Here is a 19,865-nt window from a genome sequence, read left to right as displayed (position 1 = left end):
AGAAAAGAATAAAGTTAGCTTTAGAATAATGCATAACATGACATTATTACATTTCTTACAACCCCACCAACTCACATTTTCAACATACTTTTTTTATGCCATTTCTTTTTGTCTCTAATTTTAACCAAAATTCCAACACCACTTCAGAGAGGAACCATATGCCATTGAGTCCGTTCTCATTTATCAGATGATTATTCTATTTGTACTATATTAATCTCTTTTTCATGCTTATTTACAATAAAACTGAAATAAAAAATTTAGTGACAATTACGTAAAATATCAATTTTTATAATTTTTTTTTACATGTTTATGTTTAATTTTTTTTTTTATATATTTTTACGGTATTTTATAAAAATATAAGAAAACAATAAAAAAATCAAATGAAAATAACAAGAACACAACATCAAAACAATATAAAAAATAATATACAAATAACAAAAAATAAACAAAAAAAAAATAACAAAAATACAACATAAAAAACCGTATTTATGTAATAAAATTTAAAAACCCGTAAAAATATTAAAAATTCCATTCACAGTGTATTTTTGTAATTTTTATGTTGTTTTTGTATTTTTTTGAAATTATCTAAAAAATTTAAGTAGAAGTAAAAGAGTTGAAGACTACTCAAAAATGATTAGAAAAAAGCATTCTATTTTATTTTCCTTTTCCTTAGTGTAGCGTAATAGTAAGAAATTTTTGGTTCAAATGTTAGGATTTAAAAAACATTCAAGATATATATATATATATATATATATATATATCAGATCTAAACATATTCTTAAAAGTGCTTTAATATAGAAAACTCTAAATCATAAATCTATAGAACCTTTGCTAAATTAAAGAAGACGAAGATGATAAAAGATGAGCGGAAGCACTAACCTGAAGCCATTGTTGGAGATTGCAGAGAAGGCTTTGATCTTACAAGAATATACTATTTCTAAAGTATTTTCTCTGATGGAAAAGGAGTAGGGGTGTTCGCGGTGCAGGTGGTGCAGTTTTTGACAATTTTTTCAAACCAACCCTCACATGCAGTTTTTCTAATTTTTCAAACTGCACCCGCACCACGAAACTAAAAAACCGCAAAAACTGCACCACAAAAAATGGTGCGGTACGGATTTTGCGGTTTGGACTATCACCAAATAATTAAACTATCACAAATACAATAAGCTTGAGCAACACTTATCAAAAATACCATAAGGTTTGAAAATAAATATAAAAAAAAAAAGTTTTAACAATACAATAATTAGTGGGCCTTGAGTTGAACATTCACCTATTGGACCTAAATAAATATAAAAATTGGTATTTTTATAATGTGCGGTGCAGTTTGAACCTCATATTTACAATTCAACACTGCAAATCGCACTGCGCACAGTTTAGGAAAAATTCAAACCGCGACCGCACCGCAAAAAATTTCAAACTGCATTTTTTTTTGCGGTGTGGTGCAGTGCGGGCGGTTTGAGAAGTTTAATGAACACCCCTAAGAAAAAGAGAATACATAAATCATAGTGTTTCTTGGAGACCACTGCCTATTTATAAGCTCATTATATATTGAGTTTTGGGTATTTATAATTTGGCCCCTCAATAAATTATAAATTAACTTATGGTATCTACACATTATTTTCATGACAATTTAATACTTTTTTGATACACATAACATAATTGGTCACTTAATATTGTATCACACTTTATAATAGCATATACATTATACATATGTGCCCACAATAAGATTTTAATCCAACATTAAACTTATGCCTTCTTACTTTTTTCTACTCCTCCCTCACCACTGAACTAATATCGTTGACTTTTATTTTCTCTTCTCTATATTTATCGATTAGTATTTATATTTTTCAAATTTTTTTATGATAATATAACCCTCCTGTCTTATATTCTCTTATTTGAAATAAATAAAAAAATACATAAAATTTGAAAAATATAAGAAAATCTATTATTTGTAAACCTTTATGCAAAAGACTAAAGTCAGTAAACCTTTACTTTGGTGATGATTTAATCATTCTCTGCAAAGGAGAGAGCAAATCTGTTCAAATAATTAAAAAAAGCTTTCATTATATTCAATAGTTGATCAGGTTAGCTAGCTAACCACAGTAAGTCTCAAATCTTCTTTGGAGGCGTTGAGAAGATTGAGAAGAAGAGTATCATTGAGATAAGCAAGTTCGATGAAGGTAGACTTCCTCTAAAAATAGTTAAGGGTCACCTTGAGGCCTACCAAATAGAAGGAAAGTGATTGTAGCCCAATAAATTAAAATATCATTATGTATCTGCACAACTAGTCTAGTAGGCAACTCTCTTTTGTTGGGCGTGCTCATTTGATTCATTATGTTTTGATTAGTATAAGGTGCTATTGGATGAGTATCTTTCTGTTACCTCAAAAGATAATTAAAGAGATCGATAGATTATGTAGAAACATTATATGGGAAGTTAAAGGTAACTTGAGCAAGCTTCAAATTACTTCTTGGGAGATGGTGTGTAAACCCAAGTGTTTGGTGGAATGGGCTTTCAGGAAGGAGTTAAATGGAACAAAGCATCTCTCGCCAAGTATGTTTAGGTCATCACAACAAAGCAAGAAGATCTCTGGATAAAGTGGGTTAATGCAATTTATTTGAGAATTCAAGAATTTTGGGAGCATGAGCTAAAGCTTGATGTTAGTTGGTATTGGAGGAAGTTTTTAACCACTAAAAAAAGTTCTCTCGAGAGGAAATCTTAGAAGCAAGCAAGAGTGGAAAACTCAAAATTAACAAAATGTATGGTACCTTCCAAGCTCATTGTGTCATGGTTAATGATTCTCGAGCTATTTGGTGTCTATGCCTAAGCATAGATTTATTCTTTGGCAAGCGGAAAATGCTCATCTTCTGCCTAAAGATTAGGAAGTTAATGTAGATTTCTTAGACGTTGCAGTTTATGATGATGGCATAGATAATCATGAACACTTCTTCTTTCAATGTTCTTATTCTAAGAAAGTTGTTCAACATGTTCAAAATTGGATGAGAGGAGCTATATGGCCTACATATTATTATGCTTCGTGGAGCTAAATCAACTCTAATGGTCAATAGAATATTTTGGGAGATATTGCCAATGTTGCCAGGCATCAATTGTTTACTTTATTTAACATAACATGAATATTTGTATTTTTAAAAAGAAAATATTTTTCTTGCCTATTAATGAATCATTAGGAAAAAGCAGGCAATGTTTGAACAAATTAATTTACTATAGTAACTGTTTTTTGGAAACTATAAATAAATAATGATATAGAGAAAGAAAAGAAAGATTAGAGATGATTTAAGACAAATATTTTTATGTGATTGGGGCATTAACAAGCCTTATTCCACAAGTCAACTATATTGAGCTCTTGAGCTTCACCAATAATGGTGGTTTATTATAGATTTTGGCAAAGTTTTTCCTCTTCAATTCTAGGTATTTGGATTTTATGCTCTAAATAAATCTAATTTTATTGTAATATTATTTACTTTCAATAAAGATTAGAAATCATATCTTGAGCTTGTCATATGCTTTGCTCACATGTTTATTATGTGATTATAAGTTTAATATATAAGTTCTATTTAATCTCGAATATATAGTTATTCACAATTACAGTGATGTCATCACAGTAGAAAGTTATTGTAATTATATGCTTCAAATTATTTAGTCCCACGATTTATTAGTGCACTAAATTTACACTGACGTGATAACTAACGATGAGATTCGATTACACTTGGATAAGTGAAATATCTTTTCCACAACACTAGTAAAGTAAACCAAGATTGGATATATTGGGTATACATCAGACTGGACAGATATTGACAGTGAAAATAATATCATAAACTTACTGTTATATCTTTTCTAAGTCAATGTCACTTAGTTGATCATAGATTATTTGATCTCAATCCTAAGATGGTTGAGCTCTAGCTTAATTAAATTGCATGGGTTTTTTGACTTGTTCGTTACCAGCTTACGCGTAGGACTAGCCCATACTTACATCTGGAGAACTTGGTAGTGCAATTGAGTGGACGCGTTAATCATTGATATGGACATCTATAACTTTTATGTTTATTAGAAGTGAAACAATAGTTTCCTTTGAACTTGACTAAAGGCGTTAAATGGTTGAACGTTCATTTCGATAATTATATTAGTTTCTCAAAATATCATTTACAAGTAGGTAAACATTTTAAGAATAAAATGCATTGAAGGGTAAAATAGTAATTTTGTCCCCATTCAATGTAAACAGTCAATAGAGGATCAATGATTGTAGTGATTGAAACAATATATAAGTTATAGTGTATCTATACTTGGTGTATAGAGTGCTCTATGTAATCTGGAGTACAATTCTGAATCTATAGTGGGGTTAGAAAAAATTAATAAGGTAGGAAATTTATCGAGTAAATTTCAAGATTTGCTTCTTAGGAGCTTGGTTACATAGGCCCATGGTCCCCATATTGTCTGAGATATTATTATCTTGTAGACTCAATTAATTAATTTAACAAGTCAAATAGAATTAAAAAAAGACTATGTCTTCTTTGAAAATTTCACTAAGTTTGGGAAATTTTGGGAAGAAAAGAGATATAGGGGTTTATTTGTTAATTAGTACTCTTTGCGGGTCTAATAAATAAATATATTTAAATTGTATTTTATTTAAAAATTATTTATAAGGGTGATTATTAAAATAAAATTAGTATTTGAATAATTAGATAAGATAAATGCTAAAATTAGAAAAGACACTTTAGTTTCATTAGTTGAAATAAAGTAGCAAAAATCTAACTCTAAAGCTCATGAGGAATCCGATCCTAGAGCTAATTTCAGCACAAGTCTTTATTTTAAGCTCATTTCATCTAAACCTAGCCCTAAGTTCTCTCAATAAAAAAAACCGTAGCCCTAAGTGAAGCTTATATAAAGAAAGTGATGAGAAGAGAGATCTAACCTAAGTCTCACAATTCTAGTCTGACTAATTTCAATGTCAGACATCTATCTTCTCTTCTTTCTTTTGATTTTCGAATTCATTATAGAATTACTCTATCTCTAAATTGTTCAAAGGTAAATTGAGTACCAACCCACACTATTCAAGGTGATACTCAGACATTTGTGGAAGATTATGATGACCACAATCAAAGGAGAAGGAGAATCTAGGTTCAATTTTTTATCATACTCTGCAACAGAAAGGATCAAGGGTTAAAGAACTGAACAGAAGAAGATATTGTATTTTGCTGCAACCAATGTGAGGTTTTCTAAACTTTATATGTGTTTATTTATCGTTTTAGATTTATTCATATTTAGGTAGTTAGATTATAGATTTATAATTAACATACATGTTAGTAAATATAAATCCTAGTAAAATAAGTATCCAACACTAGAATCCTTTTGAAGAGATGTAATGACTTTATTCATAGGCAGTCATGCATCTTCAGGCAGACTAATATGGGCCCAATTGAGGATTTAATTATGATTTTTTCTTTAATGGAGTGGATTACCTGAAATAACACTCTTTGTTGTTGGAGGAATTTAAACAACACCAAATAAAATAATATATTTAAAATATAAATAGAATTACGCGAATGGCGAGTATTCAAACTATGGATACATGAACATTCTGGAAATATAAAGAACACAAAGGAAGTATAGTGGTTTAGTCAGATCACTGTTTGCTTAGTCCACTGTTGCAAGGGTTTTCTGTCTTGTCCATTTCATGTTGGATCACTCCTTTATATACAAAACAAGTGTCCTTTGATTACACAGAGATTGATTTCATTATCAACCCATTTGTACATTCAATATAACATTTAAATCAATAAAAAATGTAAATACAATAAATGAAGAACAGTTTCGGCGCAATTCACTAAATACAGCAACGTATGCGACTTCTATAGTAAGAGTTTTCTGTTCATATTCTCGCATAAGCTCCCAGGCTTAAGATTCGCACAAGACTATTCAACTTTGAGATGTCTTCGTCCTGTTCGAGTCGCTTATACGGACATCCTGCAATAAGTCGATAACCTAAGACATGCGAGTCCTTATCGGGTTGTTGGGTCATCCGGACCAGCTCGTTGAGTATAGAAGCGATCTTTACCACCTCGTAGGGAGATCTTTATAGTTCTTGATATCTTGGTATATGTGAGTCTTCACCCGATCTTCAGTCCTGCTTCGTGCGAGCTATTCGAATGCGACTAGACTCTGTCAAGGTCAAATCATCCCGCCGAGTCTAGTTTAGACGAGGTTTACACTCAAGAGGTCTCCTGCTGACATCTCAGCCCTCCTCGAGGAGAGCGAGTCCACGTGTCATTTTTATGGGAGCCTGGTCTCGAGTTTCTAGGTAAGAAATTCTCGCTATAACACACGCCCCTAGTTTCACAATTGATAGCTATGTCATGAGGGAAACTATAAGCGAGAGGCAGGCGAGAGGTTGTCATGAGATGGTGACTTTTGGTTGTTTAATCGAGGGTTTCAAAAAGACGACTGTAATCATTATACTTAACCCATTTGGGGTGCCATGTCACCAAAACTCTTCGGAGTCCGTGTAGGCATGGTTATGGATAACCGTTGGATTGTGAGACCTTAGGCATTCTCTTGCCATGTGTCTCCATCCCAATTAATGAGGGATAATTGTATTTAAAACTCCTGATACAAAATGATCTTTCATTTCTTTTCCCTCTCATTTCATTTTCCTTCTCCTTCTTTGATCTTCAAATCCTTAAAAGTTTTCCTTTACATTCTTTTTCACTTTTCTTTTTCCAGAAAAGAAATTAGAAGTGTTTGACTTTTACAGAATTGTTTGAAGAAGATCTACATTTTCAAGGTTAGTGGAAAAGTTTTTGCTACTATTTCCTTTTATTTTGAAAATCAATCTGTATTTTGTGTTTCAAGAGGTAGAAAATACATGAGACAATAGGATATATATATATGAGACTTTATTTGCTTTTTGACAAACTATGCATTTCTTTGGGAAATATAGACCTGAAACTTGAATAATCACGAGTTTTAGGAAGAACACCTCGAGTGTTTGCACATTTCTCGTTGAGTATTCTGAATACTCGTGAGGTTCGTGATGAACATCTTGAATATTCATAAACACTTCTGAACACCAGAAATAACTTAGTAAATATGTACTTTGGCTATTTTAATCCCTATTAAAATTTAGGGTTTATTTTTTATCCTTCAGATTATATGTGCTTTTGTCGTGAAAACTGTCTAAGTCTTTGAAATGGTGGGTGTGTCACAGTAACTTAATGTTCATGCAGGCATACGCATGTTCCTTGGGTCAACCATTTGAGACATGCGGCCAACTTTCACTTTTTTTTTACTTTATAGTCGCATGTTAGGACTAACCAGGTTTCTCGAAATGGTGGGGGTGTCTCATTAACTCAATGGTTATGCAAGAAGTGCATGCCACTTGGGATACTGGGAAACCCCCAGCCATTTCTTGAGGTACACCATTAGTTGTACATGTGCAACTTATATCTTGCGAGGATTGGCTGAGTTCTCGAAATGGTGGGTGTGTCTCATTATCTTAATTCTCATGTAGCGACATGATCATTATGTTATTGAGATACACCCAACCATTTCTTGAGATGTTTGGTTAATCCTTTTGAATCTTTTTTATGCGAGTGAGGGCACTTTGTTATTCTCGCACTTTCACCACATTGAAAAAATCTTCTATCTTTCAGATAAGCGACTTGTCGGATAGCTAAATGCTCGACTCTGGAGGTGGGGCCTTTGCTGAAGAGCTGGAGAAGAGCGACAACTTCATACCCACCTCGATTTCTGAGGAAGAGGCCCCTGCTGCCCGAGCTCGTCAGAGCTTGCTATCTACTAATGAGATAGATAGGATGGTTTAGGAACTCGCTGAAACAGTGACGGTTGAAATTCACGATAGCAAATCTATGGCGTCAGCTCAAGAGCATCTCACTCATTCGAGACATGCCCCTGTCATCGAAGTCAAAGAAATGGGAGAAGACTTCGAGGTTCCTAATCGCGAGTCGGAGGAGGAAGAAGGTGTTGAGGGTAGTGAGATGGATTCAGTTGACGACGCTCAACTGAATGAACCCTTTTCATGCGAGGATCTAGTCTCGCGAGTCACCAAATCTGACCTGCATACATTTGCACGGTAGAATTTGGATCCAATAGGGACCTTACGTCCTTTAGCATCTCAAAGACCTCACTTTCCTTTTACCAACCCTGCGATTATCCCCACACAAGACATGGTGGTTTCGATCCCTATTCTTCGATGTGGGGTAACTTTACCCTTTCATCCATTTGTCAAGGCTATCCTCAAACATTACGATGTCTCTCCCTTCCAATTAAGCCCGAATAGCTATCACATAATTCTGGAGCTTTATGCGATGTATATGGAGTATGTCTAAGGGGAACCAACGATGGAGGATTTTAACTACTTCTATGACATAAAAAATGTTGGCCACGACAAGGACTTTTACTGTTTTAGTAAATGGGTCAATTTTGAGATTAGCAGGGTAGAAGGTATGGTTTCCAATATGGGAGATTGGAAATCTAAGTGGTTCTACGCGTTTAAAGTACTAGGAGTTAAGACTGACTTCAATCGTCGACCTAGTACGTCACATATCTCAACATTTAGTATATATTGTTTTACCTTGCATAGTCGCTAATGTTTGCTTTTTATTGATCGCAGATAGGCCGACTCGACCTGTACTGGATTCTGCTCACAAGGAAATTGCCGAAGTTCTAGGTAGCTTGCCCGTTTAAGATCGCGATTGGCGATTGTTATGTACTACTATAAAATTGCGAGAACACAAGCTTATACCTGAGAAAGCTAGCCTTCAGCGAGAACCAGTGTACAAGGAGCCTTCTGAAAAACAAAAGGAAAAAATAGACAAGCGTCTATCTAAACAAACCTCAAAACCAACATCAGGTAGTACATCGAATATGTACAGGTTATTTCATATAATAAAGGTATACTTATCTTATGGCTTTCTCGTAGAAATGACGTTCCTGAAGCAGGCCCCCATTCTCAACTGAAAGCCTAAGGTTAGAACTGTGACAACTTCTCCTGTCATCTTGCAAAAGAGAAAAGCGAGGTTATTGTGACTCCAATGGCTGACTCCTCTAAGTAGGTAAAAATTGCCCAAGACAAGGGGAAGAAAGTCATGATCGACCCTGCTGTTAGGGCTCGCAACTTCATAACCCTCCAAGACAAGTTCGTGAGCGATGAGTTTGTGTCCAAGGTCGAGGGGGTTCTTGCTGTTATAGTGAGATTTCTCTCACCTAGAAACTCGAGACCAGACTCCTCTTTAAAGGACACGTGTATTCAGATTTCCAATGAAGGCTGAATGTCCGTGAGAGATTTCTCGAAGTTTAGACCTCGCTCAGGATAAAAATAGAGAGATACTGTAGGTGCGACTTAAGTCACACCGCATAACCATAATTCTCATCATGCAGGGTAGATCTAATTCGCATATGTCAGAACATGTGCGAGTGTCCCCTCTATATTTCCGCGACAAGTATAGAGACCGATTCCCTATGATGCGGTTTTGGTCCCAGCGACCCAATAGCCCTAACAGACCAATATAAGTTTGCATGTCCAGACTTTACTAGCTCCAACATGCGACGTCTACAAAGAGCGATTACCTAAGGACGCAGACGTTCCAAACGTATTGGCGACCCTGCGAGCTCAACAGACGGAACATGAACGGTCAACTCGCAGATGCGGAAGACGCATACGTTGATGAATTTAGTAACTGTCATACATTTATTAATGTTAACGTTGTTTGAGCTTAGTCATTGCAATTCAATGTGTAAATAATAGATTAACAATAAATGTGATCCTCATGTAACCGATTGGACACCTACTTTGTATATAAAGGGGTGATCCACCATGAAAATGGACCTACGAATCCCTTGCTACAGTGGACTAAGCAGAACAAAATCTGACTGAACCACTATAATTCATCGTCTTGTTTACTTTTTCCAGCCTTGTTGTTTGTTCTTGCATTCCCCTCCGAGTACTCGCCATTTTAGGGTGAATACTCGCACTTGTCATTTCTCAAATAATTCTCTTTCTTATCGATTAAATTATACTTTTTGGTGTTGCGAAATTTGCTCGACAACATTTGGCGCCGTCTGTGGGAATCGACTGTAAGATTTTATTCACTTCAAAGAACACCACTCATCATGGCTGGAAATCACGCTAATGGAGCTAACAACGGATCCATCAATATTGGAATGATGAGCGTACCATTGCCTGGAGCCGGAGTGCCACCTGTAGACGTCATCAACGGCGGGGTAGGGAGGAGCAACATCAGACCTCTCAACCTATTTCCAGAAACAACTGGTCCTCAAGTCGGAGGCACGTCCACACCACCAGCAACCATGCACTTTCCCCCTGTCACCCCGGCGGTCGTGTCCGAAGGAGTGGTCCAGCTCACGACTGATCAATACGCTGCAATCCAGGATCAGCTGCGAGCACTACAAGCCGAAGTAGATGGACAGAGCCGAGCTCGACGCCCTCCTCGGGTTCCTGCCATTCGCAACAAAAACCCTCAGGTAACAGTTTCCAGACGTCAAACTAACCGTGCACGCAGGGAACGAAGAACTGATCCTGAAATCTTGGACTTGAATCACCCGACGTCAAGAGACCAATCTCCAAGGTTGCCTAACCAGAGCGCGCAAATCGACGAGGATCCTGAGCGCCGCAACCCTCGCAGTCGTCCACCTCGAGATAACGACGCAGAGTCAGCCTCTTCATCCTCGCATGGCCGCACTCCGAGCAGGTATACGAGGTCTGGCTCTGTACAGACACAGCAAGGAGGACACTATCGTGTACACCGAGGTGATCTGCGTGATCACCTCAACGCAGTCTTTAGGGCGCGCTCCCGCGGGCCGCATAACACGGAGACGCTCCATGATCCCCATACGGGCGATCAGGGTGTCAATACAGTTAACAACCCGCCTATCGCGCCGATCGCGACCACTGGGATTAATATCCCCTCGAACCTTGCCGCGGGGTCGCAAGCCCCGCAGTTGTAGCGACTCCAACCCCTGCGAAAGGAGGAATCGATCAAAGCATGCTTCGCAAGCCTTGAAGATGCTCGAGCGGCGGCGTAAGCCCATATACAAGCCGCACGGCACCTCGCCTTTTACCGCGAAGTGCGGCGCAGCCCAACTTCCAAAGGGGTTTCGTTTATCCGAATCCCTCAAATATAAAGGTACTTCTAACCCGTTAGATTACCTAGAAAAGTTTAACACTATAATGGAAGTGGACCAGGTACCGCAACTTGCGAAGTGTCGCATTCTCGCGGCCACACTCGAGGAGAATGCCCATGATTGGTTCACCCAATTACCAGAGGCATCGATATCGACGTGGGAAAACTTCGTCGACTTATTCCTCACACATTTCCAGGCCACGATGACGTATAGGCCACCCTATACGACTTTGGCCAATATCAAACAAGAGCCTGGTGTGTCTTTGCAAAATTATTTCAAGCGTTTTAACGCCGAAGTAACAAAGGTTGAGAAGGCCCCCGAGTCTTCGCTTGTTTGCATGCTAATAACAGGTATCTTGCCAAGTACCGACTTCTGGAAAGAGCTACAGGTCCGAAGGCCAGAATCCTTGGTAGAGTTCTTCGCCATGGCCGAACCTCATAAGAGAATCGAGAATTCCTTGGCAGAGTTAGAGAAGGGCAAGAACAAACGGCGATCGCCCATACCGCGGTCGCGGTCCCGCAGTCCGCGAGGAAAGAATTCCAGGGGCCGAAGCCCAAGAAGACGCAGTCCACGCAGACCGCGGAGCCCGAAGTTGGCTAAGTCACCCCCAAAAAGGGAGTCCTCGCCAAAAAGAAAAGGGGGACCTCGCTTCGTCAATTATACCGAACTTGCCGTACCTCGAGACCATATCTATGCGATTGAGGAAAGGAACGGCGTCTTCAAGAAGCCGCCCCCCATCAGGGGAAATCGCGACCGAAGAGATCCCAAAAAGTTCTGTAAGTACCACAAAGACATTGGTCACACTACCCTTGAGTGTTGGGTCTTGCAGGACGAGATTGAGGAACTGATCAGAAGAGGAAAGTTCGACAAGTATAAGAGAAATGAGGAGAGACATCCCCAAGCGGATGGCAAAGAAGATAGTCAGAACGCGAGTGGCTCGAGAACGCCTCGCAACATTTTAACCATAATCGGAGGACCGCACATCGCAGGCGACTCTCGCAAGTCACAAGAAAGGTATGCTAGAGAAGCTAAGGAGAGGCCGTTAACCAATGTAAACAATCTTGGTGAACGGCCAGAGAAGCTCTTCAAGAAAGAATGCGAGGACATTGTCTTTATGGAGAGCGATGTGAGATGAGTCCACCACCCGCACTCTGACGCACTCGTGATAGTCGCCAATATAGGTGGAGACAACGTCCATCGCATATTGGTCGACAATGGAAGTTCGGTGAATTTACTGAACTTCCAAGCCTTCAAGCAAATGGGGTTACAAGAAAAGGATTTGCGGCCTATGACATCGAGCATCTATGGCTTCTCGGGAGATGTCATAACAATCAAAGGAATGATCAAACTCCCAATCACTTTGGGATCGCCCCGATAGCGCCAAGTCGATGGCAGACTTCGCAGTAATCGACCAATACTCAGCGTATAACGCCGTGATTGGACGACCAATTCTGAAGGAGATGAAGATCATAACCTCGATCTATCATCTAACAATGAAGTTCCCCACTCCCTCTGGAGTAGGATCAGTGAGGGGAGTCCAATCTGACTCTCGAGAATGTTACAATGCAGCTGTCAAGCTCGCAGAAAAAAGGACAGTTAATGTTATTTACCTTTTGGATGCACCACCACCTCGCCAGGAGATCCTCAGGATCGAGGAGGTACCGCACGTGGACAAACCAGACTTGGACCCAAGAATCCTTGATCACACCGCCGCAGCCCAAGCCGCGGAAGACACAATCGAGGTACCTATAGATCCTATAGACAATAATAAGGTTTTAAAGATTGGTTCTAGATTAAATATACAGTTGCGAGAACGCTTGACGACTTTTCTAAAACAAAATCTTGACATTTTTGCCTGGAAACATTCAGATATGGTCGGGATATCTCCACAGGTCATGTGTCATCGCTTGAACATTGACCCAGAAGTGCGAGGTGTCCGACAAAAGCGCCGCAAAATGGACCCCGCGAGGTACCAAGCGCTGAAAGAAGAAGTTGACCGCCTCCTTGCCTGCGGCTTTATACGGGAGTCATTTTACCCCGACTGGTTAGCTAACCCAGTACTCGTGCCAAAGCCCAATGGCTCATGGCGTACATGCGTTGACTTTACAGATCTGAACAAAGCCTGTCCCAAAGACAGCTTTCCTCTTCCTAGCATTGACCAGCTTGTCGATGCCACTGCAGGTCACGCACTTTTAAGCTTCATGGATGCATACTCGGGATACAATCAAATCCCGATGTACGAACCAGACCAAGAACATACCTCGTTCATTGCGATCGAGGATTATACTGCTACAAAGTAATGCCTTTTGGTTTGATAAACGCAGGTGCGACTTATCAAAGGCTAGTGAATATGATGTTCGCAGATCTTATTGGAAAGACAATGGAGGTATATGTTGACGATATGCTCGTAAAATCGCGACATGCGGAGGATCATATTACGCACTTACAGGCCATGTTCGACATATTGCGACGATACAAGATGCGTCTAAACCCCTTAAAATGCGTCTTTGGAGTGGGTTCCGGAAAATTCCTTGGTTTTATGGTAAATCAGCGAGGAATAGAGGCCAATCCTGCGAAGATTAGAGCGTTGGTAGAAATGCCGTCACCGACTAAGCCAAAGGAGGTTCAGAGCCTCACAGGCAAAGTCGCGGCTTTAAACCGCTTCATATCCAGATCCTCTGACAAGTGTAAAGAGTTTTTTCAGACTTTGAAAGGTAACAAAAGGTTTCAATGGGATGAGAAATGCGAGCAGGCTTTTCAAGCGTTAAAAACGCATCTGGGGCAACCTCCAGTTCTATCAAAACCATTGCCCGGAGAAGTTTTGTCTATTTATTTAGCCGTCTCCGAGTACGCGATCAGTTCAGTACTAGTCCGCGAGGACCAAGGACGTCAACACCCGGTGTACTACGTCAGTAAGCGATTATTAGACGCCGAGATGCGTTATCCTCAAATGGAGAAACTGGCTTTTGCCTTGATAATATCCTCAAGAAAATTGCGACCTTATTTCCAGGCTCACAGCATTGAAGTTTTGACAAACTTCCCCTTAAGACAGGTTTTGGCAAAGCCAGAGGCATCGGGGAGATTGTTAAAGTGGGCGATGGAGTTAAGTCAGTTCGACATCAGGTATAAACCAAGAACTGCGATCAAGGGGCAAGCCTTGGCAGATTTTATACTTGAGTTCCCAAGCACGGAGGTGGCAGTTGTAGAGGGTGGAAATGACATCGCCGTGGCAGGCAAAGAGGTATGGACATTGTATGTCGATGGAGCCTCAAATAATGAAGGTTCTGGCAGCGGGATCTTGTTAATCAGTCCCAATAATTTCAAGGTACACGCTGCTCTGCGTTTTGAATTCTCTGCATCTAACAATGAAGCCGAGTATGAGGCTTTAATCGCAGGTTTGAAATTGGCTCTCGAGATGAAAGTCGAGTATCTACAAGCATTTAGCGACTCTCAAATCGTGGTATGTCAAGTGAGTGGAGAATACCTAGCAAGAGGCGGAAGATTGGTTAAATACCTAGCCATCGTTCGTGAAATAATGCAGAAGTTCAAACATGTAGTTGTGTCTCGAGTACCGCGTACTCAAAATGCCCACGCAGACGCATTGGCCCGACTGGCCTCCACCAGAGAAGCCGAATTACTCGATGTAATTCCGGTAGATGTATTGTCTCATCCAACCATAGATCGAGAAACAATCATGGAGATCAATGACGTTCAGGAGATTACCTGGATGACTCCTATCCTCACATACCTTGACAAGGGGCTCCTACCTGATGATAAAATAGAAGCAAGGAAATTGCGACAACGAGCAGCCCGTTATGTGATATATGACCAGAGTTTGTATCGCCGAAGTTTTAGTCAACCACTTCTCAAATGTATCAGTGGAGAAGGTTGCGGTTACATACTGCGTGAAGTGCACGAGGGAATTTGTGGCAATCATACTGGAGGTAATTCCCTTGCCTTAAAAATTATGCGGCAAGGGTATTACTGGCCAACATTGCGACAAGATGCCCTCGCATTTGCAAAAAGGTGTGATAGATGCCAGCGAATAGCCACTTACACACACCAGCCCCCGAGTAACCTCCATTCTATCACGAGTCCCTGGCCCTTTGCAATATGGGGAATTGATTTAATTGGTGAGTTACCCAAGGGAAAAGGCGGAGTCAAATATGCTGTAGTCGCGGTTGACTATTTCACGAAGTGGGCTGAAGCGAAAGCACTCGCGACCATCACTGCAACGAAGTTACGCGAGTTCGTCTACACTTCCATCATTTGTCGTTTTGGCATTCCGCACAAACTCATTTCAGATAATGGAAAACAGTTTGACTGTAAAGAAATGCGACAGCTATGCGATGATTTAGGGATTAAAAAAGCCTTTTCCGCAGTCGCTTACCCGCAGAGTAATGGACGGTAGACGATCAATAAAATAATTAAGCACACCATAAAGGGAAAATTAGAAGATCGCAAAGGGGCATGGCCAGATGAATTATCGCAAGTCCTATGGTCTTATAATACAACCCCTCGATCTACAACTGGCGAAACACCCTTCTCGCTTTCTTACGGGTGCGAGGCCATGTTGCCGGTAGAAGTTGGGGCAGGTTCCTTACGCAGAGATACTTTCAATATCTCGCAGAACAACGAGAATCAGTTGTTTTGCCTTGATCTTTTGGAAGAAAAGCGTGATAAAGCGCAACTACAAAACGCGGCTTATCAACAACGAACAGCAAGGTACTTTAACTCCAAAGTAAAGATAAAAACTCTGCGAGTAGGAGATTTGGTCCTTAGAAGGGTAATGCCAAACACCAAAATCCCATCTCATGGGGTCTTTGGGGATAATTGGGAAGGACCATACATAATCACAGATCAAATTGGTGATGCCACTTATCGACTCGCAACACTCGATGGAACCGCGATTCCACGAGCATGGAATAGCGAGAGCTTGAAATTTTATTATCAGTAATATTCGCGTTATTCGATTATGTTAATTCGAGTACTTATACTTAGATATTTTTTGTTCAAAAAAAAAAAAAAATCCTAAGTATAGGGGGATGTATGCCCGCATGTACTACTGATTGCATGAATAAAATTACTTACTAAGTTTTTCGAGTGATTTAAATTTACTTTACCAACTTTAAAGTTTTTCCTACTTTATTACACCAAGCTGTAATTAAAGTCGCATATGTATATAAAATTGCGATTACACCAAGCTGTAATCAAAGTTAAAAATATATAAAATCGCAAGTACCCGTGTACTGCGTAAATATTAAAGTGTAAGCTATCCCCGCGAGGATAGAAATTTGTTCAAAAGGTAAAATAAATTTGTTCAAGTACATAAGTGCGAGTACCCATGTACCGCATATATAAAAAAAAAGAGAAGAGTGAAATTAAACAACAACATAAATTGGAAGAGAATCAAGCATCTGGAGCAGCAGTAGTAGTCTCATCAGGAGCAGCCTCGTCCACGACCTTGCTGACGACCTCATTCTCGACCTCTTCAGCCTGTACGCCCTCGACCTCGTCCGGAAGGTTGCCTCCCCCACCTTGAGTCTGGGTAGGCGACATGGCACGAAAGGCTTCAGCCATCTCAGCAGCTTCAGCTCCAAGAAGCGAGAAGTCAAAGTCGGGGACTTTAGAAAGAGTGGTATAAATATAATCAGACACAGCCTGATCGTACTGTTTCTTCCCATTCTCTTTCTCAGCCTCCAAGTCGCGAGCCATCTCGGCGATCGTTGTCTGCGACTTCTTCACCTCGAGCTCCGCCTGTTCTTTTGCCCTGCTGAGTTCCTCGAGCTCTTTCTCCTTGGCCTTGTTAAGTTCCTCAATCCTCGCCACCTCCCCGCTTCGGCCTTCTTTATATTTTCTTGAAAATGGGCGTTCTGCCTCTTCAGCGAGTCGGCTTCCTTAGAAGGAGTAGCCGCGGCTTTTATGAACAAAGCCATGGATTGCGCGGCCAGTTCAGTGGATCGAGCAACGAGATCCTCATAAGGGATCTCAGTCAGGAATTTTTCCTGCATGGCCAGGAAGTCGCGAGCACGAACTGGAGAGTCGATGACGACTTTCTTCCCCTTATCCTGAGTAGTCTTGGCCAACTTCTTGGAAGAGTCTGCGACAAGCGAAGCCATCACATCACTCTTCCTCTTTTGGGCGACGACCGGCGAAGTCCCCGGTGTTCCACCCTTTTGCTTGATTTTCAGGACGGGGGCAGACTTCAAAAAAGTCATGTCTACAAGCATAAAGGACAGATAAGTAAAAAATCACAATCCTACCCGTCAGTTTATAGCAAAAAGACGAGTTACCTGAAATTTGCCGAGGAGTTTGCTTAGAAAGACGTTTGTCAATCCGCTCTTGCTGCTTCTCAGATGGTTCTTTATATACTGGCTCCCGTTGAAGACTCGCGTTCTCAGGAATCAGCTGGTGTTCTCGCAACTTCGCAGTTGTGCACAGTAATCGCCAGTCGCGATCTTGTACCGGAAGACTCCCGAGAATTTCAGCTGTCTCCTTTCTAGTCGCGTCAAGAGTTGGTCGAGCTGGTCTATCTGCGATGACAACAAAAAGCGAGTTAGCAAAAGATCTCAGAGAACAAAGTAAAAATTATATCTAAGTCAACAAATACGCGACATACTGGGTCTGCGATTAAAGTCAGTTCTAATCCCAGGAACCTTAAAAACGTAAAACCACTTCGACTTCCAGTCACCCATGTTCGATACCATCCCCTCGACACCGTTTATTTCAGAAGTCGCCCATTTACTAAAGCAATAGAAGCCGTTATGAAGACCCACGCTCTTTATGTCGTAGAAGTAACTAAACTCCTCTACTGACGGAGCCCTATGGGCATACTCCATGTACATCGCATAGAAAGTTAGTACAGTGCGATAACTGTTGGGTGTTAGCTGAAAGGGCGATACGTCATATCGCCTGAGAATGGCTGCGACGAAAGGATGAAATGGGACCGATACACCACATCGAAGGATGGGTATTGAGATGACCACGTCCTCTGTAGGGATGATCGCAGGGTTGGTGAACGGAAGATGCGCTCTCTGAGATGGTTTAGGACGTTGAAACGCGAGTCGCAACAAATTCAACCTCACAAAGGTGGTGAAGTCAGATTTGGCGACCCTCGAGACTAAATCTTCGCATGAGAAGGGCTCGTTCAATTGGGAGTCGTCGACCGAATCCGTCTCACTCCCTTCCGCTTCCTCTTCTTCCCCACCTGACTCGCGGACCGGAGTGGTCCATTCCTCCTCCACCTCCTCGACCTCGATGTCGGGAGCATGTCTCGTATGTATGAGGTAGTCGCGTGCTGACACTGTGGATTCGCTATCTCGGATATCGATTGTCCCAGGTTCAGCGAGCTCCTGTACCATCCTCTCGATGTCTACGGAAGACATCAGACCTAACTCTATTTCCGCAGCCTCCATTTCGGAGATGTCCGTAGGGAGAAAACTGTCTCTCTCTTGGTCCGACTCCCCGTCAAAGGCGCGACCTCCTGAGCCGAGCTGCTGGCTATCCGATAGATCGCTCATCTGAAAGATAGAAGATCTTTTCAGCGTGATGGATGTGTGAAAAATAAAGGTAAGTGATCTCACCCGCAGTAGATTATAAAAGTCGCATTCGACAGGAAAGTCAAGCTCTATGCGAAAACTGACCCTCCTATCAACATGCGAGAAGAAATATAGCTATCTTTGGGCAAGTAATTCACGCATCCTCGGTTGTGCGGTATACCTCCAGAAACGGCTGGGCGTATCCCAGTGACTCAAGAGGTATGCATTTTCGAGCATAACCCTGAAGTTACTGGGAGACTCCCACCGTTTCGAGACTACCTATCAACCAAAGAGTACGATCATTCGAGCATTAACGCACGTCAACAAATGGCTGGGCGTATCTCAGTATCTCAAGGGGCATATAATCGCATATATGGCCATTAGAATACTGTGATACACCCACCATTTGGAATGGCAATTAATACTCTCACCACTCAGCCCGCGACATGTAAAGATCCTAAAAGATCTAGCTAATAGTTAAGCGGAAATAAGTCTTGGAAACATGCGATTATTCAAATTGTTCATATGAACACCCGCGAACATTCAAATTGTTCATCCGAATATCCGCGAGTATTCGAGACGTGAATCAGTGCCTATGAATTGTATGCGGTTATGTCAATTTACAGGCCCTATACTATGAATATTACCCAGTTTCATTGACCCAAAACACATAAATACCCACTAGCATACACTCCTAAAAAGCCTTCGAAAACATCCAAACCCAGAAAGTAAAGCGCAATTTCTCTAAAAACAAAAACGAAAAATTCAGAAAACTAACCTTTAGTTTTGATTCCTGCGAACTGCTCTCGATCACGTCTGAGATTGGAAATGTTGTGAAAGCTGGCAGAAATCTGGGGATGAACTTTTTTCTAAAGTGTATGAACTAGAGGAAAGTTAAGAGAAAAGAGGGAAAATGGGGAAATTTGATTCGTATCAAAGCGTTTAAATACCCATATCCCTTATTAATTGGGATTATGACACGTGGCAGTCAGAATGCCTAAGGTCGCCCAATCTAACGGCCAATTATGGCCACGCCTACACGAAAACCGAAGGGTTTTGTGACGTGGCATCCTAGAGATAATAAAAATTAATTATTACAGCCGTCATTTTTCGAAACCCTCGATGGGACAACCAAAAGGTCACCTCCTC

This window comes from Cannabis sativa, chromosome X, assembly GCF_029168945.1.
Source record: "Cannabis sativa cultivar Pink pepper isolate KNU-18-1 chromosome X, ASM2916894v1, whole genome shotgun sequence".
Taxonomy (NCBI): Eukaryota; Viridiplantae; Streptophyta; class Magnoliopsida; order Rosales; family Cannabaceae; genus Cannabis; species Cannabis sativa.
Note: the sequence above shows the minus strand (reverse complement) of the source record.